Source organism: Scyliorhinus torazame, chromosome 22 (assembly GCF_047496885.1).
Source record: "Scyliorhinus torazame isolate Kashiwa2021f chromosome 22, sScyTor2.1, whole genome shotgun sequence".
Taxonomy (NCBI): domain Eukaryota; kingdom Metazoa; phylum Chordata; class Chondrichthyes; order Carcharhiniformes; family Scyliorhinidae; genus Scyliorhinus; species Scyliorhinus torazame.
The window spans coordinates 111268463-111293890 of NC_092728.1; the positions used below are offsets into that span (position 1 = coordinate 111268463).

At 63.5% G+C, this 25428-nt stretch overlaps 1 protein-coding gene across 2 annotated transcripts in view; it reads right to left on the reverse strand.

The window, feature by feature from the left end:
- The window catches only part of LOC140399363 (retinoic acid receptor RXR-alpha-A), a 348218-nt gene that overhangs the window by 268040 nt on the left and 54750 nt on the right, over window positions 1–25428 (reverse strand). The window lies entirely within an intron of this gene.

Genomic DNA, 25428 nt, shown 5'->3' on the forward strand with positions numbered 1-25428 from the left:
CATCAAACCCCTCGCCGCAGCATCAAACCCCTCGCCGCTCCATCAAACCCCTCGCCGCAACGTCAAACCCCTCGCCGCTCCATCAAACCCCTCGCCGCTCCATCAAACCCCTCGCCGCAGCATCAAACCCCTCGCCGCAGCATCAAACCCCTCGCCGCAGCATCAAACCCCTCGCCGCTCCATCAAACCCCTCGCCGCAGCATCAAACCCCTCGCCGCTCCATCAAACCCCTCGCCGCAGCATCAAACCCCTCGCCGCAGCATCAAACCCCTCGCCGCTCCATCAAACCCCTCGCCGCTCCATCAAACCCCTCGCCGCTCCATCAAACCCCTCGCCGCTCCATCAAACCCCTCGCCGCTCCATCAAACCCCTCGCCGCAACGTCAAACCCCTCGCCGCAGCATCAAACCCCTCGCCGCTCCATCAAACCCCTCGCCGCAGCATCAAACCCCTCGCCGCAGCATCAAACCCCTCGCCGCTCCGTCAAACCCCTCGCCGCAGCATCAAACCCCTCGCCGCTCCATCAAACCCCTCGCCGCTCCATCAAACCCCTCGCCGCTCCGTCAAACCCCTCGCCGCAGCATCATTCCCCTCGCCGCAGCATCAAACCCCTCGCCGCAGCATCAAACCCCTCGCCGCAACGTCAAACCCCTCGCCGCCCCATCAAACCCCTCGCCGCTCCGTCAAACCCCTCGCCGCTCCGTCAAACCCCTCGCCGCCCCATCAAACCCCTCGCCGCAGCATCAAACCCTTCGCCGCAGCATCAAACCCCTCGCCGCTCCATCAAACCCCTCGCCGCTCCGTCAAACCCCTCGCCGCAGCATCAAACCCCTCGCCGCAGCATCAAACCCCTCGCCGCCCCATCAAACCCCTCGCCGCAGCATCAAACCCCTCGCCGCAGCATCAAACCCTTCGCCGCAGCATCAAACCCCTCGCCGCTCCATCAAACCCCTCGCCGCTCCATCAAACCCCTCGCCGCTCCATCAAACCCCTCGCCGCAGCATCAAACCCCTCGCCGCTCCATCAAACCCCTCGCCGCAGCGTCAAACCCCTCGCCGCAGCATCAAACCCCTCGCCGCTCCATCAAACCCCTCGCCGCTCCGTCAAACCCTTCGCCGCAGCATCAAACCCCTCGCCGCAGCATCAAACCCCTCGCCGCTCCGTCAAACCCTTCGCCGCAGCATCAAACCCCTCGCCGCTCCGTCAAACCCCTCGCCGCTCCATCAAACCCCTCGCCGCCCCATCAAACCCCTCGCCGCTCCATCAAACCCCTCGCCGCTCCATCAAACCCCTCGCCGCTCCATCAAACCCCTCGCCGCTCCATCAAACCCTTCGCCGCGCCATCAAACCCCTCGCCGCAGCATCAAACCCCTCGCCGCAGCATCAAACCCCTCGCCGCCCCATCAAACCCCTCGCCGCAGCATCAAACCCCTCGCCGCAGCATCAAACCCTTCGCCGCAGCATCAAACCCCTCGCCGCTCCATCAAACCCCTCGCCGTTCCATCAAACCCCTCGCCGCTCCATCAAACCCCTCGCCGCTCCATCAAACCCCTCGCCGCAGCATCAAACCCCTCGCCGCTCCATCAAACCCCTCGCCGCAGCGTCAAACCCCTCGCCGCAGCATCAAACCCCTCGCCGCTCCATCAAACCCCTCGCCGCTCCGTCAAACCCTTCGCCGCAGCATCAAACCCCTCGCCGCAGCATCAAACCCCTCGCCGCTCCGTCAAACCCTTCGCCGCAGCATCAAACCCCTCGCCGCTCCGTCAAACCCCTCGCCGCTCCGTCAAACCCCTCGCCGCCCCATCAAACCCCTCGCCGCTCCATCAAACCCCTCGCCGCTCCATCAATCCCCTCGCCGCTCCATCAAACCCCTCGCCGCTCCATCAAACCCCTCGCCGCAGCATCAAACCCCTCGCCGCTCCATCAAACCCCTCGCCGCTCCATCAAACCCCTCGCCGCAGCATCAAACCCCTCGCCGCCCCATCAAACCCCTCGCCGCAGCATCAAACCCCTCGCCGCTCCGTCAAACCCCTCGCCGCAGCATCAAACCCCTCGCCGCTCCATCAAACCCCTCGCCGCCCCATCAAACCCCTCGCCGCTCCGTCAAACCCCTCGCCGCTCCATCAAACCCCTCGCCGCTCCATCAAACCCCTCGCCGCTCCATCAAACCCCTCGCCGCTCCATCAAACCCCTCGCCGCTCCATCAAACCCCTCGCCGCAGCATCAAACCCCTCGCCGCAACATCAAACCCCTCGCCGCAGCATCAAACTCCTCGCCGCTCCATCAAACCCCTCGCCGCAGCATCAAACCCCTCGCCGCAACATCAAACCCCTCGCCGCAGCATCAAACCCCTCGCCGCGCCATCAAACCCCTCACCGCAGCATCAAACCCCTCGCCGCTCCATCAAACCCCTCGCCGCCCCATCAAACCCCTCGCCGCTCCGTCAAACCCCTCGCCGCAGCATCAAACCCCTCGCCGCTCCGTCAAACCCCTCGCCGCAGCATCAAACCCCTCGCCGCAGCATCAAACCCCTCGCCGCTCCGTCAAACCCCTCGCCGCTCCATCAAACCCCTCGCCGCAGTATCAAACCCCTCGCCGCAACGTCAAACCCCTCGCCGCAGCATCAAACCCCTCGCCGCTCCGTCAAACCCCTCGCCGCAGCATCAAACCCCTCGCCGCAGCATCAAACCCCTCGCCGCAGCATCAAACCCCTCGCCGCTCCATCAAACCCCTCGCCGCAGCATCAAACCCCTCGCCGCAACGTCAAACCCCTCGCCGCAGCATCAAACCCCTCGCCGCTCCATCAAACCCCTCGCCGCTCCATCAAACCCCTCGCCGCAGCATCAAACCCCTCGCCGCAGCATCAAACCCCTCGCCGCAGCATCAAACCCCTCGCCGCAACGTCAAACCCCTCGCCGCAGCATCAAACCCCTCGCCGCAGTATCAAACCCCTCGCCGCAGCATCAAACCCCTCGTCGCAGCATCAAACCCCTCGCCGCTCCATCAAACCCCTCGCCGCTCCATCAAACCCCTCGCCGCTCCATCAAACCCCTCGCCGCAACGTCAAACCCCTCGCCGCAACGTCAAACCCCTCGTCGCAGCGTCAAACCCCTCGCCGCTCCATCAAACCCCTCGCCGCTCCGTCAAACCCCTCGCCGCTCCATCAAACCCCTCGTCGCAGCGTCAAACCCCTCGCCGCTCCATCAAACCCCTCGCCGCTCCGTCAAACCCCTCGCCGCAACGTCAAACCCCTCGTCGCAGCGTCAAACCCCTCGCCGCTCCATCAAACCCCTCGCCGCTCCATCAAACCCCTCGTCGCTCCGTCAAACCCCTCGCCGCTCCGTCAAACCCCTCGCCGCAACGTCAAACCCCTCGTCGCAGCGTCAAACCCCTCGCCGCTCCATCAAACCCCTCGCCGCTCCATCAAACCCCTCGTCGCTCCGTCAAACCCCTCGCCGCTCCGTCAAACCCCTCGCCGCTCCGTCAAACCCCTCGCCGCTCCATCAAACCCCTCGCCGCAGCATCAAACCCCTCGCCGCTCCATCAAACCCCTCGCCGCTCCATCAAACCCCTCGCCGCAGCATCAAACCCCTCGCCGCAGCATCAAACCCCTCGCCGCAACGTCAAACCCCTCGCCGCAGCTTCAAACCCCTCGCCGCTCCATCAAACCCCTCGCCGCTCCATCAAACCCCTCGCCGCAGCATCAAACCCCTCGCCGCAGCATCAAACCCCTCGCCGCAACATCAAACCCCTCGCCGCAGCATCAAACCCCTCGCCGCGCCATCAAACCCCTCACCGCTGCATCAAACCCCTCGCCGCTCCATCAAACCCCTCGCCGCCCCATCAAACCCCTCGCCGCTCCGTCAAACCCCTCGCCGCTCCGTCAAACCCCTCGCCGCAACGTCAAACCCCTCGCCGCAGCATCAAACCCCTCGCCGCTCCGTCAAACCCCTCGCCGCAGCATCAAACCCCTCGCCGCGCCATCAAACCCCTCGCCGCTCCATCAAACCCCTCGCCGCAGCATCAAACCCCTCGCCGCTCCATCAAACCCCTCGCCGCTCCATCAAACCCCTCGCCGCTCCATCAAACCCCTCGCCGCTCCATCAAACCCCTCGCCGCCCCATCAAACCCCTCGCCGCAGCATCAAACCCCTCGCCGCAGCATCAAACCCCTCGCCGCAGCATCAAACCCCTCGCCGCTCCGTCAAACCCCTCGCCGCAGCATCAAACCCCTCGCCGCTCCGTCAAACCCCTCGCCGCAGCATCAAACCCCTCGCCGCTCCATCAAACCCCTCGCCGCTCCATCAAACCCCTCGCCGCAGCATCAAACCCCTCGCCGCAGCATCAAACCCCTCGTCGCTCCGTCAAACCCCTCGCCGCAGCATCAAACCCCTCGCCGCTCCATCAAACCCCTCGCCGCAGCATCAAACCCCTCGCCGCTCCATCAAACCCCTCGCCGCTCCGTCAAACCCCTCGCCGCAGCATCATTCCCCTCGCCGCAGCATCAAACCCCTCGCCGCTCCGTCAAACCCCTCGCCGCTCCGTCAAACCCCTCGCCGCTCCGTCAAACCCCTCGCCGCCCCATCAAACCCCTCGCCGCCCCATCAAACCCCTCGCCGCTCCGTCAAACCCCTCGCCGCCCCATCAAACCCCTCGCCGCAGCATCAAACCCTTCGCCGCAGCATCAAACCCCTCGCCGCTCTATCAAACCCCTCGCCGCTCCGTCAAACCCCTCGCCGCAGCATCAAACCCTTCGCCGCAGCATCAAACCCCTCGCCGCTCCATCAAACCCCTCGCCGCAGCATCAAACCCCTCGCCGCTCCATCAAACCCCTCGCCGCTCCATCAAACCCCTCGCCGCAGCATCAAACCCCTCGCCGCTCCGTCAAACCCCTCGCCGCAGCATCAAACCCCTCGCCGCAGCATCAAACCCCTCGCCGCCCCATCAAACCCCTCGCCGCTCCATCAAACCCCTCGCCGCTCCATCAAACCCCTCGCCGCTCCATCAAACCCCTCGCCGCAGCATCAAACCCCTCGCCGCTCCGTCAAACCCCTCGCCGCTCCGTCAAACCCCTCGCCGCAGCATCAAACCCCTCGCCGCAGCATCAAACTCCTCGCCGCTCCATCAAACCCCTCGCCGCAGCATCAAACCCCTCGCCGCAACATCAAACCCCTCGCCGCAGCATCAAACCCCTCGCCGCGCCATCAAACCCCTCACCGCTGCATCAAACCCCTCGCCGCTCCATCAAACCCCTCGCCGCCCCATCAAACCCCTCGCCGCTCCGTCAAACCCCTCGCCGCTCCGTCAAACCCCTCGCCGCAACGTCAAACCCCTCGCCGCAGCATCAAACCCCTCGCCGCTCCGTCAAACCCCTCGCCGCAGCATCAAACCCCTCGCCGCGCCATCAAACCCCTCGCCGCTCCATCAAACCCCTCGCCGCAGCATCAAACCCCTCGCCGCAGCATCAAACCCCTCGCCGCTCCATCAAACCCCTCGCCGCAGCATCAAACCCCTCGCCGCAACGTCAAACCCCTCGCCGCAGCATCAAACCCCTCGCCGCTCCATCAAACCCCTCGCCGCTCCATCAAACCCCTCGCCGCTTCATCAAACCCCTCGCCGCAGCATCAAACCCCTCGCCGCAGCATCAAACCCCTCGCCGCAGCATCAAACCCCTCGCCGCTCCATCAAACCCCTCGCCGCAGCATCAAACCCCTCGCCGCAACGTCAAACCCCTCGCCGCTCCGTCAAACCCCTCGCCGCAGCATCAAACCCCTCGCCGCAGCATCAAACCCCTCGCCGCAACGTCAAACCCCTCGCCGCAGCATCAAACCCCTCGCCGCAGTATCAAACCCCTCGCCGCAGCATCAAACCCCTCGCCGCAACGTCAAACCCCTCGCCGCAGCATCAAACCCCTCGCCGCTCCATCAAACCCCTCGCCGCTCCATCAAACCCCTCGCCGCTCCATCAAACCCCTCGCCGCAACGTCAAACCCCTCGCCGCAACGTCAAACCCCTCGTCGCAGCGTCAAACCCCTCGCCGCTCCATCAAACCCCTCGCCGCTCCATCAAACCCCTCGTCGCTCCGTCAAACCCCTCGCCGCTCCGTCAAACCCCTCGCCGCTCCGTCAAACCCCTCGCCGCTCCATCAAACCCCTCGCCGCTCCATCAAACCCCTCGCCGCAGCATCAAACCCCTCGCCGCTCCATCAAACCCCTCGCCGCTCCATCAAACCCCTCGCCGCAGCATCAAACCCCTCGCCGCAGCATCAAACCCCTCGCCGCAGGGTCAAACCCCTCGCCGCAACGTCAAACCCCTCGCCGCAGCTTCAAACCCCTCGCCGCTCCATCAAACCCCTCGCCGCTCCATCAAACCCCTCGCCGCAGCATCAAACCCCTCGCCGCAGCATCAAACCCCTCGCCGCAACATCAAACCCCTCGCCGCAGCATCAAACCCCTCGCCGCGCCATCAAACCCCTCACCGCTGCATCAAACCCCTCGCCGCTCCATCAAACCCCTCGCCGCCCCATCAAACCCCTCGCCGCTCCGTCAAACCCCTCGCCGCTCCGTCAAACCCCTCGCCGCAACGTCAAACCCCTCGCCGCAGCATCAAACCCCTCGCCGCTCCGTCAAACCCCTCGCCGCAGCATCAAACCCCTCGCCGCGCCATCAAACCCCTCGCCGCTCCATCAAACCCCTCGCCGCAGCATCAAACCCCTCGCCGCTCCATCAAACCCCTCGCCGCTCCATCAAACCCCTCGCCGCTTCATCAAACCCCTCGCCGCTCCATCAAACCCCTCGCCGCCCCATCAAACCCCTCGCCGCAGCATCAAACCCCTCGCCGCAGCATCAAACCCCTCGCCGCAGCATCAAACCCCTCGCCGCTCCGTCAAACCCCTCGCCGCAGCATCAAACCCCTCGCCGCTCCGTCAAACCCCTCGCCGCAGCATCAAACCCCTCGCCGCTCCATCAAACCCCTCGCCGCTCCATCAAACCCCTCGCCGCAGCATCAAACCCCTCGCCGCAGCATCAAACCCCTCGTCGCTCCGTCAAACCCCTCGCCGCAGCATCAAACCCCTCGCCGCTCCATCAAACCCCTCGCCGCAGCATCAAACCCCTCGCCGCTCCATCAAACCCCTCGCCGCTCCGTCAAACCCCTCGCCGCAGCATCATTCCCCTCGCCGCAGCATCAAACCCCTCGCCGCTCCGTCAAACCCCTCGCCGCTCCGTCAAACCCCTCGCCGCTCCGTCAAACCCCTCGCCGCCCCATCAAACCCCTCGCCGCCCCATCAAACCCCTCGCCGCTCCGTCAAACCCCTCGCCGCCCCATCAAACCCCTCGCCGCAGCATCAAACCCTTCGCCGCAGCATCAAACCCCTCGCCGCTCCATCAAACCCCTCGCCGCTCCGTCAAACCCCTCGCCGCAGCATCAAACCCTTCGCCGCAGCATCAAACCCCTCGCCGCTCCATCAAACCCCTCGCCGCAGCATCAAACCCCTCGCCGCTCCATCAAACCCCTCGCCGCTCCATCAAACCCCTCGCCGCAGCATCAAACCCCTCGCCGCTCCGTCAAACCCCTCGCCGCAGCATCAAACCCCTCGCCGCAGCATCAAACCCCTCGCCGCCCCATCAAACCCCTCGCCGCTCCATCAAACCCCTCGCCGCAGCATCAAACCCCTCGCCGCCCCATCAAACCCCTCGCCGCTCCATCAAACCCCTCGCCGCTCCATCAAACCCCTCGCCGCTCCATCAAACCCCTCGCCGCAGCATCAAACCCCTCGCCGCTCCGTCAAACCCCTCGCCGCTCCGTCAAACCCCTCGCCGCAGCATTAAACCCCTCGCCGCAGCATCAAACTCCTCGCCGCTCCATCAAACCCCTCGCCGCAGCATCAAACCCCTCGCCGCAACATCAAACCCCTCGCCGCAGCATCAAACCCCTCGCCGCGCCATCAAACCCCTCACCGCTGCATCAAACCCCTCGCCGCTCCATCAAACCCCTCGCCGCCCCATCAAACCCCTCGCCGCTCCGTCAAACCCCTCGCCGCTCCGTCAAACCCCTCGCCGCAACGTCAAACCCCTCGCCGCAGCATCAAACCCCTCGCCGCTCCGTCAAACCCCTCGCCGCAGCATCAAACCCCTCGCCGCGCCATCAAACCCCTCGCCGCTCCATCAAACCCCTCGCCGCAGCATCAAACCCCTCGCCGCAGCATGAAACCCCTCGCCGCTCCATCAAACCCCTCGCCGCAGCATCAAACCCCTCGCCGCAACGTCAAACCCCTCGCCGCAGCATCAAACCCCTCGCCGCTCCATCAAACCCCTCGCCGCTCCATCAAACCCCTCGCCGCTCCATCAAACCCCTCGCCGCAGCATCAAACCCCTCGCCGCAGCATCAAACCCCTCGCCGCAGCATCAAACCCCTCGCCGCTCCATCAAACCCCTCGCCGCAGCATCAAACCCCTCGCCGCAACGTCAAACCCCTCGCCGCTCCGTCAAACCCCTCGCCGCAGCATCAAACCCCTCGCCGCTCCGTCAAATCCCTCGCCGCTCCATCAAACCCCTCGCCGCAGCATCAAACCCTTCGCCGCGCCATCAAACCCCTCGCCGCGCCGTCAAACCCCCCGCCGCTCCGTCAAACCCCTCGCCGCTCCATCAAACCCCTCGCCGCAGCATCAAACCCCTCGCCGCTCCATCAAACCCCTCGCCGCAGCATCAAACCCCTCGCCGCTCCGTCAAACCCCTCGCCGCAGCATCAAACCCCTCGCCGCCCCATCAAACCCCTCGCCGCTCCATCAAACCCCTCGCCGCTCCATCAAACCCTTCGCCGCAGCATCAAACCCCTCGCCGCTCCATCAAACCCCTCGCCGCTCCATCAAACCCCTCGCCGCTCCATCAAACCCCTCGCCGCTCCATTAAACCCCTCGCCGCAGCATCAAACCCCTCGCCGCTCCATCAAACCCCTCGCCGCAGCATCAAACCCCTCGCCGCTCCATCAAACCCCTCGCCGCTCCATCAAACCCCTCGCCGCAGCATCAAACCCCTCGCCGCAACATCAAACCCCTCGCCGCAGCATCAAACTCCTCGCCGCTCCATCAAACCCCTCGCCGCAGCATCAAACCCCTCGCCGCAACATCAAACCCCTCGCCGCAGCATCAAACTCCTCGCCGCTCCATCAAACCCCTCGCCGCAGCATCAAACCCCTCGTCGCAACATCAAACCCCTCGCCGCAGCATCAAACCCCTCGCCGCGCCATCAAACCCCTCACCGCAGCATCAAACCCCTCGCCGCTCCATCAAACCCCTCGCCGCAGCATCAAACCCCTCGCCGCGCCATCAAACCCCTCGCCGCTCCGTCAAACCCCTCGCCGCAGCATCAAACTCCTCGCCGCTCCATCAAACCCCTCGCCGCAGCATCAAACCCCTCGCCGCAGCATCAAGCCCCTCGCCGCAGCATCAAGCCCCTCGCCGCAGCATCAAACCCCTCGCCGCACCATCAAACCCCTCGCCGCTCCATCAAACCCCTCGCCGCCCCATCAAACCCCTCGCCGCCCCATCAAACCCCTCGCCGCTCTATCAAACCCCTCGCCGCAGCATCAAACCCTCGCCGCTCCATCAAACCCCTCGCCGCCCCATCAAACCCCTCGCCGCTCCGTCAAACCCCTCGCCGCCCCATCAAACCCCTCGCCGCAGCATCAAACCCTTCGCCGCAGCATCAAACCCCTCGCCGCTCCATCAACCCCTCGCCGCTCCGTCAAACCCCTCGCCGCAACGTCAAACCCCTCGCCGCAGCATCAAACCCCTCGCCGCTCCGTCAAACCCCTCGCCGCAGCATCAAACCCCTCGCCGCGCCATCAAACCCCTCGCAGCTCCATCAAACCCCTCGCCGCAGCATCAAACCCCTCGCCGCTCCATCAAACCCCTCGCCGCTCCATCAAACCCCTCGCCGCTCCATCAAACCCCTCGCCGCTCCATCAAACCCCTCGCCGCCCCATCAAACCCCTCGCCGCAGCATCAAACCCCTCGCCGCAGCATCAAACCCCTCGCCGCAGCATCAAACCCCTCGCCGCTCCGTCAAACCCCTCGCCGCAGCATCAAACCCCTCGCCGCTCCGTCAAACCCCTCGCCGCAGCATCAAACCCCTCGCCGCTCCATCAAACCCCTCGCCGCTCCATCAAACCCCTCGCCGCAGCATCAAACCCCTCGCCGCAGCATCAAACCCCTCGTCGCTCCGTCAAACCCCTCGCCGCAGCATCAAACCCCTCGCCGCTCCATCAAACCCCTCGCCGCAGCATCAAACCCCTCGCCGCTCCATCAAACCCCTCGCCGCTCCGTCAAACCCCTCGCCGCAGCATCATTCCCCTCGCCGCAGCATCAAACCCCTCGCCGCTCCGTCAAACCCCTCGCCGCTCCGTCAAACCCCTCGCCGCTCCGTCAAACCCCTCGCCGCCCCATCAAACCCCTCGCCGCCCCATCAAACCCCTCGCCGCTCCGTCAAACCCCTCGCCGCCCCATCAAACCCCTCGCCGCAGCATCAAACCCTTCGCCGCAGCATCAAACCCCTCGCCGCTCCATCAAACCCCTCGCCGCTCCGTCAAACCCCTCGCCGCAGCATCAAACCCTTCGCCGCAGCATCAAACCCCTCGCCGCTCCATCAAACCCCTCGCCGCAGCATCAAACCCCTCGCCGCTCCATCAAACCCCTCGCCGCTCCATCAAACCCCTCGCCGCAGCATCAAACCCCTCGCCGCTCCGTCAAACCCCTCGCCGCAGCATCAAACCCCTCGCCGCAGCATCAAACCCCTCGCCGCCCCATCAAACCCCTCGCCGCTCCATCAAACCCCTCGCCGCAGCATCAAACCCCTCGCCGCCCCATCAAACCCCTCGCCGCTCCATCAAACCCCTCGCCGCTCCATCAAACCCCTCGCCGCTCCATCAAACCCCTCGCCGCAGCATCAAACCCCTCGCCGCTCCGTCAAACCCCTCGCCGCTCCGTCAAACCCCTCGCCGCAGCATCAAACCCCTCGCCGCAGCATCAAACTCCTCGCCGCTCCATCAAACCCCTCGCCGCAGCATCAAACCCCTCGCCGCAACATCAAACCCCTCGCCGCAGCATCAAACCCCTCGCCGCGCCATCAAACCCCTCACCGCTGCATCAAACCCCTCGCCGCTCCATCAAACCCCTCGCCGCCCCATCAAACCCCTCGCCGCTCCGTCAAACCCCTCGCCGCTCCGTCAAACCCCTCGCCGCAACGTCAAACCCCTCGCCGCAGCGTCAAACCCCTCGCCGCTCCGTCAAACCCCTCGCCGCAGCATCAAACCCCTCGCCGCGCCATCAAACCCCTCGCCGCTCCATCAAACCCCTCGCCGCAGCATCAAACCCCTCGCCGCAGCATCAAACCCCTCGCCGCTCCATCAAACCCCTCGCCGCAGCATCAAACCCCTCGCCGCAACGTCAAACCCCTCGCCGCAGCATCAAACCCCTCGCCGCTCCATCAAACCCCTCGCCGCTCCATCAAACCCCTCGCCGCTCCATCAAACCCCTCGCCGCAGCATCAAACCCCTCGCCGCAGCATCAAACCCCTCGCCGCAGCATCAAACCCCTCGCCGCTCCATCAAACCCCTCGCCGCAGCATCAAACCCCTCGCCGCAACGTCAAACCCCTCGCCGCTCCGTCAAACCCCTCGCCGCAGCATCAAACCCCTCGCCGCTCCATCAAATCCCTCGCCGCTCCATCAAACCCCTCGCCGCAGCATCAAACCCTTCGCCGCGCCATCAAACCCCTCGCCGCTCCGTCAAACCCCTCGCCGCTCCATCAAACCCCTCGCCGCAGCATCAAACCCCTCGCCGCTCCATCAAACCCCTCGCCGCAGCATCAAACCCCTCGCCGCTCCGTCAAACCCCTCGCCGCAGCATCAAACCCCTCGCCGCCCCATCAAACCCCTCGCCGCTCCATCAAACCCCTCGCCGCTCCATCAAACCCTTCGCCGCAGCATCAAACCCCTCGCCGCTCCATCAAACCCCTCGCCGCTCCATCAAACCCCTCGCCGCTCCATCAAACCCCTCGCCGCTCCATTAAACCCCTCGCCGCAGCATCAAACCCCTCGCCGCTCCATCAAACCCCTCGCCGCAGCATCAAACCCCTCGCCGCTCCATCAAACCCCTCGCCGCTCCATCAAACCCCTCGCCGCAGCATCAAACCCCTCGCCGCAACATCAAACCCCTCGCCGCAGCATCAAACTCCTCGCCGCTCCATCAAACCCCTCGCCGCAGCATCAAACCCCTCGCCGCAACATCAAACCCCTCGCCGCAGCATCAAACTCCTCGCCGCTCCATCAAACCCCTCGCCGCAGCATCAAACCCCTCGTCGCAACATCAAACCCCTCGCCGCAGCATCAAACCCCTCGCCGCGCCAGCAAACCCCTCACCGCAGCATCAAACCCCTCGCCGCTCCATCAAACCCCTCGCCGCAGCATCAAACCCCTCGCCGCGCCATCAAACCCCTCGCCGCTCCGTCAAACCCCTCGCCGCAGCATCAAACTCCTCGCCGCTCCATCAAACCCCTCGCCGCAGCATCAAACCCCTCGCCGCAGCATCAAGCCCCTCGCCGCAGCATCAAGCCCCTCGCCGCAGCATCAAACCCCTCGCCGCACCATCAAACCCCTCGCCGCTCCATCAAACCCCTCGCCGCCCCATCAAACCCCTCGCCGCCCCATCAAACCCCTCGCCGCTCTATCAAACCCCTCGCCGCAGCATCAAACCCTCGCCGCTCCATCAAACCCCTCGCCGCCCCATCAAACCCCTCGCCGCTCCGTCAAACCCCTCGCCGCCCCATCAAACCCCTCGCCGCAGCATCAAACCCTTCGCCGCAGCATCAAACCCCTCGCCGCTCCATCAACCCCTCGCCGCTCCGTCAAACCCCTCGCCGCTCCATCAAACCCCTCGCCGCAGCATCAAACCCTTCGCCGCGCCATCAAACCCCTCGCCGCTCCATCAAACCCCTCGCCGCAGCATCAAACCCTTCGCCGCAGCATCAAACCCCTCGCCGCCCCATCAAACCCCTCGCCGCTCCATCAAACCCCTCGCCACTCCATCAAACCCCTCGCCGCTCCATCAAACCCCTCGCCGCAGCATCAAACCCCTCGCCGCTCCGTCAAACCCCTCGCCGCTCCATCAAACCCCTCGCCGCTCCATCAAACCCCTCGCCGCAACGTCAAACCCCTCGCCGCAGCATCAAACCCCTCGCCGCTCCATCAAACCCCTCGCCGCAGCATCAAACCCCTCGCCGCTCCATCAAACCCCTCGCCGCAGCATCAAACCCCTCGCCGCTCCATCAAACCCCTCGCCGCAGCATCAAACCCCTCGCCGCTCCATCAAACCCCTCGCCGCTCCATCAAACCCCTCGCCGCAGCATCAAACCCCTCGCCGCAGCATCAAACCCCTCGCCGCAGCATCAAACCCCTCGCCGCAACGTCAAACCCCTCGCCGCAGCTTCAAACCCCTCGCCGCTCCATCAAACCCCTCGCCGCTCCATCAAACCCCTCGCCGCAGCATCAAACCCCTCGCCGCAGCATCAAACCCCTCGCCGCAACATCAAACCCCTCGCCGCAGCATCAAACCCCTCGCCGCGCCATCAAACCCCTCACCGCTGCATCAAACCCCTCGCCGCTCCATCAAACCCCTCGCCGCCCCATCAAACCCCTCGCCGCTCCGTCAAACCCCTCGCCGCTCCGTCAAACCCCTCGCCGCAACGTCAAACCCCTCGCCGCAGCATCAAACCCCTCGCCGCTCCGTCAAACCCCTCGCCGCAGCATCAAACCCCTCGCCGCGCCATCAAACCCCTCGCCGCTCCATCAAACCCCTCGCCGCAGCATCAAACCCCTCGCCGCTCCGTCAAACCCCTCGCCGCAACGTCAAACCCCTCGCCGCAGCATCAAACCCCTCGCCGCTCCGTCAAACCCCTCGCCGCAGCATCAAACCCCTCGCCGCGCCATCAAACCCCTCGCCGCTCCATCAAACCCCTCGCCGCAGCATCAAACCCCTCGCCGCTCCATCAAACCCCTCGCCGCTCCATCAAACCCCTCGCCGCTCCGTCAAACCCCTCGCCGCTCCGTCAAACCCCTCGCCGCAACGTCAAACCCCTCGCCGCAGCATCAAACCCCTCGCCGCTCCGTCAAACCCCTCGCCGCAGCATCAAACCCCTCGCCGCGCCATCAAACCCCTCGCCGCTCCATCAAACCCCTCGCCGCAGCATCAAACCCCTCGCCGCAGCATCAAACCCCTCGCCGCTCCATCAAACCCCTCGCCGCAGCATCAAACCCCTCGCCGCAACGTCAAACCCCTCGCCGCAGCATCAAACCCCTCGCCGCTCCATCAAACCCCTCGCCGCTCCATCAAACCCCTCGCCGCTCCATCAAACCCCTCGCCGCAGCATCAGACCCCTCGCCGCAGCATCAAACCCCTCGCCGCAGCGTCAAACCCCTCGCCGCTCCATCAAACCCCTCGCCGCAGCATCAAACCCCTCGCCGCAACGTCAAACCCCTCGCCGCTCCGTCAAACCCCTCGCCGCAGCATCAAACCCCTCGCCGCTCCGTCAAATCCCTCGCCGCTCCATCAAACCCCTCGCCGCAGCATCAAACCCTTCGCCGCGCCATCAAACCCCTCGCCGCTCCGTCAAACCCCTCGCCGCAGCATCAAACCCCTCGCCGCCCCATCAAACCCCTCGCCGCTCCATCAAACCCCTCGCCGCTCCATCAAACCCTTCGCCGCAGCATCAAACCCCTCGCCGCTCCATCAAACCCCTCGCCGCTCCATCAAACCCCTCGCCGCTCCATCAAACCCCTCGCCGCTCCATTAAACCCCTCGCCGCAGCATCAAACCCCTCGCCGCTCCATCAAACCCCTCGCCGCAGCATCAAACCCCTCGCCGCTCCATCAAACCCCTCGCCGCTCCATCAAACCCCTCGCCGCAGCATCAAACCCCTCGCCGCAACATCAAACCCCTCGCCGCAGCATCAAACTCCTCGCCGCTCCATCAAACCCCTCGCCGCAGCATCAAACCCCTCGCCGCAACATCAAACCCCTCGCCGCAGCATCAAACTCCTCGCCGCTCCATCAAACCCCTCGCCGCTCCATCAAACCCCTCGCCGCTCCATCAAACCCCTCGCCGCTCCATCAAACCCCTCGCCGCTCCATTAAACCCCTCGCCGCAGCATCAAACCCCTCGCCGCTCCATCAAACCCCTCGCCGCAGCATCAAACCCCTCGCCGCTCCATCAAACCCCTCGCCGCTCCATCAAACCCCTCGCCGCAGCATCAAACCCCTCGCCGCAACATCAAACCCCTCGCCGCAGCATCAAACTCCTCGCCGCTCCATCAAACCCCTCGCCGCAGCATCAAACCCCTCGCCGCAACATCAAACCCCTCGCCGCAGCATCAAACTCCTCGCCGCTCCATCAAACCCCTCGCCGCAGCATCAAACCCCTCGTCGCAACATCAAACCCCTCGCCGCAGCATCAAACCCCTCGCCGCGCCATCAAACCCCTCACCGCAGCATCAAACCCCTCGCCGCTCCATCAAACCCCTCGCCGCAGCATCAAACCCCTCGCCGCGCCATCAAACCCCTCGCCGCTCCGTCAAACCCCTCGCCGCAGCATCAAACTCCTCGCCGCTCCATCAAACCCCTCGCCGCAGCATCAAACCCCTCGCCGCAGCATCAAGCCCCTCGCCGCAGCATCAAACCCCTCGCCGCAGCATCAAGCCCCTCGCCGCAGCATCAAGCCCCTCGCCGCAGCATCAAACCCCTCGCCGCACCATCAAACCCCTCGCCGCTCCATCAAACCCCTCGCCGCCCCATCAAACCCCTCGCCGCCCCATCAAACCCCTCGCCGCTCTATCAAACCCCTCGCCGCAGCATCAAACCCTCGCCGCTCCATCAAACCCCTCGCCGCCCCATCAAACCCCTCGCCGCTCCGTCAAACCCCTCGCCGCCCCATCAAACCCCTCGCCGCAGCATCAAACCCTTCGCCGCAGCATCAAACCCCTCGCCGCTCCATCAACCCCTCGCCGCTCCGTCAAACCCCTCGCCGCAACGTCAAACCCCTCGCCGCAGCATCAAACCCCTCGCCGCTCCGTCAAACCCCTCGCCGCAGCATCAAACCCCTCGCCGCGCCATCAAACCCCTCGCCGCTCCATCAAACCCCTCGCCGCAGCATCAAACCCCTCGCCGCTCCATCAAACCCCTCGCCGCTCCATCAAACCCCTCGCCGCTCCATCAAACCCCTCGCCGCTCCATCAAACCCCTCGCCGCCCCATCAAACCCCTCGCCGCAGCATCAAACCCCTCGCCGCAGCATCAAACCCCTCGCCGCAGCATCAAACCCCTCGCCGCTCCGTCAAACCCCTCGCCGCAGCATCAAACCCCTCGCCGCTCCGTCAAACCCCTCGCCGCAGCATCAAACCCCTCGCCGCTCCATCAAACCCCTCGCCGCTCCATCAAACCCCTCGCCGCAGCATCAAACCCCTCGCCGCAGCATCAAACCCCTCGTCGCTCCGTCAAACCCCTCGCCGCAGCATCAAACCCCTCGCCGCTCCATCAAACCCCTCGCCGCAGCATCAAACCCCTCGCCGCTCCATCAAACCCCTCGCCGCTCCGTCAAACCCCTCGCCGCAGCATCATTCCCCTCGCCGCAGCATCAAACCCCTCGCCGCTCCGTCAAACCCCTCGCCGCTCCGTCAAACCCCTCGCCGCTCCGTCAAACCCCTCGCCGCCCCATCAAACCCCTCGCCGCCCCATCAAACCCCTCGCCGCTCCGTCAAACCCCTCGCCGCCCCATCAAACCCCTCGCCGCAGCATCAAACCCTTCGCCGCAGCATCAAACCCCTCGCCGCTCCATCAAACCCCTCGCCGCTCCGTCAAACCCCTCGCCGCAGCATCAAACCCTTCGCCGCAGCATCAAACCCCTCGCCGCTCCATCAAACCCCTCGCCGCAGCATCAAACCCCTCGCCGCTCCATCAAACCCCTCGCCGCTCCATCAAACCCCTCGCCGCAGCATCAAACCCCTCGCCGCTCCGTCAAACCCCTCGCCGCAGCATCAAACCCCTCGCCGCAGCATCAAACCCCTCGCCGCCCCATCAAACCCCTCGCCGCTCCATCAAACCCCTCGCCGCAGCATCAAACCCCTCGCCGCCCCATCAAACCCCTCGCCGCTCCATCAAACCCCTCGCCGCTCCATCAAACCCCTCGCCGCTCCATCAAACCCCTCGCCGCAGCATCAAACCCCTCGCCGCTCCGTCAAACCCCTCGCCGCTCCGTCAAACCCCTCGCCGCAGCATCAAACCCCTCGCCGCAGCATCAAACTCCTCGCCGCTCCATCAAACCCCTCGCCGCAGCATCAAACCCCTCGCCGCAACATCAAACCCCTCGCCGCAGCATCAAACCCCTCGCCGCGCCATCAAACCCCTCACCGCTGCATCAAACCCCTCGCCGCTCCATCAAACCCCTCGCCGCCCCATCAAACCCCTCGCCGCTCCGTCAAACCCCTCGCCGCTCCGTCAAACCCCTCGCCGCAACGTCAAACCCCTCGCCGCAGCATCAAACCCCTCGCCGCTCCGTCAAACCCCTCGCCGCAGCATCAAACCCCTCGCCGCGCCATCAAACCCCTCGCCGCTCCATCAAACCCCTCGCCGCAGCATCAAACCCCTCGCCGCAGCATCAAACCCCTCGCCGCTCCATCAAACCCCTCGCCGCAGCATCAAACCCCTCGCCGCAACGTCAAACCCCTCGCCGCAGCATCAAACCCCTCGCCGCTCCATCAAACCCCTCGCCGCTCCATCAAACCCCTCGCCGCTCCATCAAACCCCTCGCCGCAGCATCAAACCCCTCGCCGCAGCATCAAACCCCTCGCCGCAGCATCAAACCCCTCGCCGCTCCATCAAACCCCTCGCCGCAGCATCAAACCCCTCGCCGCAACGTCAAACCCCTCGCCGCTCCGTCAAACCCCTCGCCGCAGCATCAAACCCCTCGCCGCTCCATCAAATCCCTCGCCGCTCCATCAAACCCCTCGCCGCAGCATCAAACCCTTCGCCGCGCCATCAAACCCCTCGCCGCTCCGTCAAACCCCTCGCCGCTCCATCAAACCCCTCGCCGCAGCATCAAACCCCTCGCCGCTCCATCAAACCCCTCGCCGCTCCATCAAACCCCTCGCCGCAGCATCAAACCCCTCGCCGCTCCGTCAAACCCCTCGCCGCAGCATCAAACCCCTCGCCGCCCCATCAAACCCCTCGCCGCTCCATCAAACCCCTCGCCGCTCCATCAAACCCTTCGCCGCAGCATCAAACCCCTCGCCGCTCCATCAAACCCCTCGCCGCTCCATCAAACCCCTCGCCGCTCCATCAAACCCCTCGCCGCTCCATTAAACCCCTCGCCGCAGCATCAAACCCCTCGCCGCTCCATCAAACCCCTCGCCGCAGCATCAAACCCCTCGCCGCTCCATCAAACCCCTCGCCGCTCCATCAAACCCCTCGCCGCAGCATCAAACCCCTCGCCGCAACATCAAACCCCTCGCCGCAGCATCAAACTCCTCGCCGCTCCATCAAACCCCTCGCCGCAGCATCAAACCCCTCGCCGCAACATCAAACCCCTCGCCGCAGCATCAAACTCCTCGCCGCTCCATCAAACCCCTCGCCGCAGCATCAAACCCCTCGTCGCAACATCAAACCCCTCGCCGCAGCATCAAACCCCTCGCCGCGCCAGCAAACCCCTCACCGCAGCATCAAACCCCTCGCCGCTCCATCAAACCCCTCGCCGCAGCATCAAACCCCTCGCCGCGCCATCAAACCCCTCGCCGCTCCGTCAAACCCCTCGCCGCAGCATCAAACTCCTCGCCGCTCCATCAAACCCCTCGCCGCAGCATCAAACCCCTCGCCGCAGCATCAAGCCCCTCGCCGCAGCATCAAGCCCCTCGCCGCAGCATCAAACCCCTCGCCGCACCATCAAACCCCTCGCCGCTCCATCAAACCCCTCGCCGCCCCATCAAACCCCTCGCCGCCCCATCAAACCCCTCGCCGCTCTATCAAACCCCTCGCCGCAGCATCAAACCCTCGCCGCTCCATCAAACCCCTCGCCGCCCCATCAAACCCCTCGCCGCTCCGTCAAACCCCTCGCCGCCCCATCAAACCCCTCGCCGCAGCATCAAACCCTTCGCCGCAGCATCAAACCCCTCGCCGCTCCATCAACCCCTCGCCGCTCCGTCAAACCCCTCGCCGCTCCATCAAACCCCTCGCCGCAGCATCAAACCCTTCGCCGCGCCATCAAACCCCTCGCCGCTCCATCAAACCCCTCGCCGCAGCATCAAACCCTTCGCCGCAGCATCAAACCCCTCGCCGCCCCATCAAACCCCTCGCCGCTCCATCAAACCCCTCGCCACTCCATCAAACCCCTCGCCGCTCCATCAAACCCCTCGCCGCAGCATCAAACCCCTCGCCGCTCCGTCAAACCCCTCGCCGCTCCATCAAACCCCTCGCCGCTCCATCAAACCCCTCGCCGCAACGTCAAACCCCTCGCCGCAGCATCAAACCCCTCGCCGCTCCATCAAACCCCTCGCCGCAGCATCAAACCCCTCGCCGCTCCATCAAACCCCTCGCCGCAGCATCAAACCCCTCGCCGCTCCATCAAACCCCTCGCCGCTCCGTCAAACCCCTCGCCGCAGCATCAAACCCCTCGCCGCAGCATCAAACCCCTCGCCGCTCCGTCAAACCCTTCGCCGCAGCATCAAACCCCTCGCCGCAGCATCAAACCCCTCGCCGCTCCGTCAAACCCTTCGCCGCAGCATCAAACCCCTCGCCGCTCCATCAAACCCCTCGCCGCAGCATCAAACCCCTCGCCGCCCCATCAAACCCCTCGCCGCTCCATCAAACCCCTCGCCGCTCCATCAAACCCTTCGCCGCAGCATCAAACCCCTCGCCGCTCCATCAAACCCCTCGCCGCTCCATCAAACCCCTCGCCGCTCCATCAAACCCCTCGCCGCTCCATTAAACCCCTCGCCGCAGCATCAAACCCCTCGCCGCTCCATCAAACCCCTCGCCGCAGCATCAAACCCCTCGCCGCTCCATCAAACCCCTCGCCGCTCCATCAAACCCCTCGCCGCAGCATCAAACCCCTCGCCGCAACATCAAACCCCTCGCCGCAGCATCAAACTCCTCGCCGCTCCATCAAACCCCTCGCCGCAGCATCAAACCCCTCGTCGCAACATCAAACCCCTCGCCGCAGCATCAAACCCCTCGCCGCGCCATCAAACCCCTCACCGCAGCATCAAACCCCTCGCCGCTCCATCAAACCCCTCGCCGCAGCATCAAACCCCTCGCCGCGCCATCAAACCCCTCGCCGCTCCGTCAAACCCCTCGCCGCAGCATCAAACTCCTCGCCGCTCCATCAAACCCCTCGCCGCAGCATCAAACCCCTCGCCGCTCCATCAAACCCCTCGCCGCAGCATCAAACCCCTCGCCGCAGCATCAAACCCCTCGCCGCAGCATCAAACTCCTCGCCGCTCCATCAAACCCCTCGCCGCCCCATCAAACCCCTCGCCGCCCCATCAAACCCCTCGCCGCTCTATCAAACCCCTCGCCGCAGCATCAAACCCTCGCCGCTCCATCAAACCCCTCGCCGCCCCATCAAACCCCTCGCCGCAGCGTCAAACACCTTGCCGCTCCATCAAACCCCTCGCCGCTCCATCAAACCCCTCGCCGCTCCATCAAACCCCTCGCCGCAGCATCAAACCCCTCGCCGCAGCATCAAACCCCTCGCCGCAGCATCAAACCCCTCGCCGCTCCGTCAAACCCCTCGCCGCTCCACCAAACCTCGCGACATACAGATAAACTCCTCACCATGACCACTAGCACCCACTCGTTTCATGGATGTCGCCTCCCTCTTCCCTCTTGGGGAGACACACTGGCGGCGAGACATCCCAGCGAGAGACAGCAGCTCAGACATGTGACTCTCCCCGTGCTGCTGTTGCAAACCCAGGCCAACAGAAAGGAGAAGTCCAACAGCCGCAAATCAGATAAGAAATGGCAGAGTTTCAGAGAGGTCAGCACCCTCACTGTCAGTGTCTTTGGCACAGTCTCTTGCTCGGATGAGGAACATTCTGGATGGACGGATGGGGGGTCCCACGCTCAAGGTGCTGAACTGAACTGAATGACTGAGCGGCCTGCATTGCAATGCTGACTTCCAGCTTCGACATCCCAAACCCATCAGCAACACGAAGATTAGACTAACAGCACCAAGCTGAATATCCAGCTCACATCATTCATTTACCCATAAACCAGACACAAACGCCAGACAAAAACCAACACAAGGAGGCACTGATCCTACATCCAATCAGATATCTTAGCAGTGACCAATATTCAACTTTCCCCCTGGGGGGGACGGGTCTGTCACTGTATAACACTGGGGTACAGTACTGGTGGGGACGGGTCTGTCACTGTATAACACTGGGGTACAGTACTGGTGGGGATGGGTCTGTCACTGTATAACACTGGGGTACAGTACTGGTGGGGACGGGTCTGTCACTGTATAACACTGGGGTACAGTACTGGTGGGGACGGGTCTGTCGCTGTATAACACTGGGGTACAGTACTGGTGGGGACGGGTCTGTCACTGTGTAATACTGGGGTACAGTACTGGTGGGGACGGGTCTGTCACTGCATAACACTGGGGTACAGTACTGGTGGGGATGGGTCTGTCACTGTATAACACTGGGGTACAGTACTGGTGGGGACGGGTCTGTCACTGTATAACACTGGGGTACAGTACTGGTGGGGACGGGTCTGTCACTGTATAACACTGGGGTACAGTACTGGTGGGGACGGGTCTGTCACTGTGTAATACTGGGGTACAGTACTGGTGGGGACGGGTCTGTCACTGTGTAATACTGGGGTACAGTACTGGTGGGGACGGGTCTGTCACTGCATAACACTGGGGTACAGTACTGGTGGGGATGGGTCTGTCACTGTATAACACTGGGGTACAGTACTGGTGGGGACGGGTCTGTCACTGTATAACACTGGGGTACAGTACTGGTGGGGACGGGTCTGTCACTGTATAACACTGGGGTACAGTACTGGTGAGGACGTGTCTGTCACTGTATAACACTGGGGTACAGAACTGGTGGGGACGGGTCTGTCACTGTATAACACTGGGGTACAGTACTGGTGGGGATGTGTCTTACTGTATAACACTGGGGTACAGTACTGGTGGGGATGAGTCTGTCACTGTATAACACTGGGGTACAGTACTGGTGGGGACGGGTCTGTCACTGTATAACACTGGGGTACAGTACTGGTGAGGACGTGTCTGTCACTGTATAACACTGGGGTACAGTACTGGTGGGGACGGGTCTGTCACTGTATAACACTGGGGTACAGTACTGGTGGGGACGGGACTGTCACTGTATAACACTGGGGTACAGAACTGGTGGGGACGGGTCTGTCACTGTATAACACTGGGGTACAGTACTGGTGGGGATGTGTCTTACTGTATAACACTGGGGTACAGTACTGGTGGGGATGAGTCTGTCACTGTATAACACTGGGGTACAGTACTGGTGGGGACGGGTCTGTCACTGTATAACACTGGGGTACAGTACTGGTGGGGACGGGTCTGTCACTGTATAACACTGGGGTACAGTACTGGTGGGGACGGGTCTGTCACTGTGTAACACTGGGGTACAGTACTGGTGGGGACGGGTCTGTCACTGTATAACACTGGGGTACAGTACTGGTGGGGACGGGTCTGTCACTGTGTAACACTGGGGTACAGTACTGGTGGGGACGGGTCTGTCACTGTATAACACTGGGGTACAGTACTGGTGGGGACGGGTCTGTCACTGTATAACACTGGGGTACAGTACTTGTGGGGACGGGTCTGTCGCTGTATAACACTGGGGTACAGTACTTGTGGGGACGGGTCTGTCGCTGTATAACACTGGGGTCCAGTACTGGTGGGGACAGGTCTGTCGCTGTATAACACTGGGGTACAGTACTGGTGGGGACGGGTCTGTCACTGTATAACACTGGGGTACAGTACTTGTGGGGACGGGTCTGTCGCTGTATTACACTGGGGTACAGTACTGGTGGGGACGGGTCTGTCACTGTATAACACTGGGGTACAGTACTGGTGGGGACGGGTCTGTCGCTGTATAACACTGGGGTACAGTACTGGTGGGGACGGGTCTGTCACTGTATAACACTGGGGTACAGTACTGGTGGGGACGGGTCTGTCACTGTATAACACTGGGGTACAGTACTGGTGGGGACGGGTCTGTCACTGTATAACACTGGGGTACAGTACTGGTGGGGACGGTTCTGTCACTGTATAACACTGGGGTACAGTACTGGTGGGGACGAGTCTGTCACTGTATAACACTGGGGTACAGTACTGGTGGGGACGGGTCTGTCACTGTATAACACTGGGGTACAGTACTGGTGGGGACGGTTCTGTCACTGTATAACACTGGGGTACAGTACTGGTGGGGACGGGTCTGTCACTGTATAACACTGGGGTACAGTACTGGTGGGGACGGTTCTGTCACTGTATAACACTGGGGTACAGTACTGGTGGGGATGAGTCTGTCACTGTATAACACTGGGGTACAGTACTGGTGGGGACGGGTCTGTCACTGTATAACACTGGGGTACAGTACTGGTGGGGACGGGTCTGTCACTGTATAACACTGGGGTACAGTAGTGGTGGGGACGGGTCTGTCACTGTATAACACTGGGGTACAGTACTGGTGGGGATGAGTCTGTCACTGTATAACACTGGGGTACAGTACTGGTGGGGACGGGTCTGTCACTGTATAACACTGGGGTACAGTACTGGTGGGGACGGGTCTGTCACTGTATAACACTGGGATACAGTACTGGTGGGGACGGTTCTGTCACTGTATAACACTGGGGTACAGTACTGGTGGGGATGAGTCTGTCACTGTATAACACTGGGGTACAGTACTGGTGGGGACGGGTCTGTCACTGTATAACACTGGGGTACAGTACTGGTGGGGACGGGTCTGTCACTGTATAACACTGGGGTACAGTACTGGTGGGGACGTGTCTGTCACTGTATAACACTGGGGTACAGTACTGGTGGGGACGGGTCTGTCACTGTATAACACTGGGGTACTGTACTGGTGGGGACAGGTCTGTCACTGTATAACACTGGGGTACAGTACTGATGGGGATGGGTCTGTCACTGTATAACACTGGGGTACAGTACTGGGGGGATGAGTCTGTCACTGTATAACACTGGGGTACAGTACTGGTGGGGACGGGTCTGTCACTGTATAACACTGGGGTACAGTACTGGTGGGGACGGGTCTGTCACTGTATAACACTGGGGTACAGTACTGGTGGGGACGGGTCTGTCGCTGTATAACACTGGGGTACAGTACTGGTGGGGACGGGTCTGTCACTGTGTAACACTGGGGTACATTACTGGTGGGGCCAGGTCTGTCGCTGGGTAACACAGGGGTACAGTACTGGTGGGGGCGGGTCTGTCACTGTATAACACTGGGGTACAGTACTGGTGGGGACGGGTCTGTCACTGTGTAACACTGGGGTACATTACTGGTGGGGCCAGGTCTGTCGCTGGGTAACACGGGTACAGTACTGGTGGGGGCGGGTCTGTCACTGTATAACACTGGGTACAGTACTGGTGGGGACGGGTCTGTCACTGTATAACACTGGGGTACAGTACTGGTGGGGATGGGTCTGTCGCTGTATAACACGGGGTACAGTACTGGTGGGGACGGGTCTGTCACTGTATAACACGGGGTACAGTACTGGTGGGGACGGGTCTGTCGCTGTATAACACTGGGGTACAGTACTGGTGGGGATGGGTCTGTCACTGTATAACACTGGGGTACATTACTGGTGGGGACAGGTCTGTCGCTGGGTAACACAGGGGTACAGTACTGGTGGGGACGGGTCTGTCACTGTATAACACTGGGGAACAGTACTGGTGGGGACGGGTCTGTCGCTGCATAACACTGGGGTACAGTACTGGTGGGGACGGGTCTGTCGCTGCATAACACTGGGGTACAGTACTGGTGGGGACTGGTCTGTCACTGTATAACACTGGGGTACAGTACTGGTGTGGACGGGTCTGTCACTGTATAACACTGGGGTACAGTACTGGTGGGGACGGGTCTGTCACTGTATAACACTGGGGTACAGTACTGGTGGGGACGGGTCTGTCACTGTATAACACTGGGGTACAGTACTGGTGGGGACGGGTCTGTCACTGTATAACACTGGGGTACAGTGCTGGTGGGGACGGGTCTGTCACTGTATAACACTGGGGTACAGTACTGGTGGGGACGGGTCTGGCACTGTATAACACTGGGGGACAGTACTGGTGGGGATGGGTCTGTCACTGTATAACACGGGGG